Consider the following 1,640-nt stretch of genomic DNA (forward strand, 5'->3'; position numbering starts at 1 on the left):
CTTACAATCTATCAAATGATTATTTTTTCTATGATCTTAATGGCCTTACAATATATTCACTACTTACAAATCTAAAATAATATCACCTCTTCTTGTTTCAGTGACTGCCAAAGAAATCTGTTTCTCTATTGTATCCAGCGCTTCTCAGGCCCAATCGTTATTCAGAGCATCACCTATTCTCCCATTTCTATCTGGGAAAGGAGAGCTGCTTGGTAAGCATTATATTCTAGATATCTTTATCCATACGCAAACGTAACTTTGGAGCTTACAGAAAGCTCTGTTCAGATGCTTGTTTGTTCTGACGGTGACTCCAATGTCACCGACTCTCAGTTTTGCTGCAGGCTTACTTTTAACAGCTTTCCCTGCTGTGGTTTTGATGCAAACACTTTGAGTCTATCCCTCCTTCTTTTTATGTAATCCAGCATTGTGTTACTCAGTGACCTTTTCTGTGAGGTCTCTCTTTTCCTGAATATGGGAAAGTACCTTCGGTTTAATGGTTTCATCCTGCTCTGTTGTTTCCTTAATAGCAGGCCTTGTTTCATGCGCTGGCGGGTTTTATTCCTCCATTTTGTTGCTCAGGCTCCCTGCTTATGTAGGCAAGTGTTTCAAACGTGTTGCACTGACCACTTTGCTCCCAGGCTGGTACAAGCCTCTGTTTCCTGCCCATCTCTCTTTTACATTTTCCCTCCCTTGCCATCATCTTCTTGTCTTCTGTTGTCTCTTTAGCCATTGTCATATCCATGTTTTACTTGACTTTTTTCCATTTCCATGTATTAAAACCAGAGCTGAGATTGCACAGACCTCCCTCAGCTTTATTTCTGAAGTCCTTAGTTTCACTTCTTTTCTTACCAGTTGCCTCAAATCTGGTTTCAGAGAGCTCCCACTCCGCGTGGTATCTTAAAAAGTGCTCTGTAATCCCAAGTCTTGTGCAAGGCAGCCATGGGAGAGAAAAGAAAGCTTTTCAGAGGTGGATGCATGTGTACAGAAATCAAGCCTTACCCCTATGTGGAAACAGAATTTATGTACTCCAGGAAGGGTAAAAATCAGAAAGATGACTGAGACCTAGTGTGACATTGCTTATGTCTGAGTCTATATAGTGGGACTTAGAGGCATAAACCCCAACCTGAGATCCTCGGAAATACTTGGTCAATTGCCATGGAGTGACAGAGGTGCTTGATGCCCACTGCTACCCGAGATTTCACGAACAATTTTTTTCAGGCTTCTGATAGTGCCCAGAAATGCCTCATCTCTGACAGTCTTCAGCAGCCTGTGCACACATTCACACCTAAGTCCGGAGCCTTCTCGCCCACCCCCCCGTCCCCGCCTCGCACCGTGAGCTGGCAGGACAGGCCTGCTGGCTCGGTGCCTCGGCGGGGACAAACCCGGGCTCTGCTGCTCGCGTTAGCCCAGACCCGACCTGGATTTCCACGCACACGGCTCCCCCAGCGGGGCGTCCTGCCGGGGCCGGCGGGGCCCGGCGTCAGAGCAGCCCCGCGGCGCCTCCCCCGCGGCCGCCGCCTCTCGGGCCGCTTCCCGCAGGGCCGGCATCGCATCCGCGCAGCGCGCTGCCGGCCGCTGGCAGAAAGAAATTGCAAAAAAAAAAGGGAAAGAAAAGAAAAAAAATTGCAGAAACTCGCAAG

Source organism: Apteryx rowi, unplaced genomic scaffold (assembly GCF_003343035.1).
Source record: "Apteryx rowi isolate R43461 unplaced genomic scaffold, aptRow1 scaffold_740, whole genome shotgun sequence".
NCBI classification, from domain to species: domain Eukaryota; kingdom Metazoa; phylum Chordata; class Aves; order Apterygiformes; family Apterygidae; genus Apteryx; species Apteryx rowi.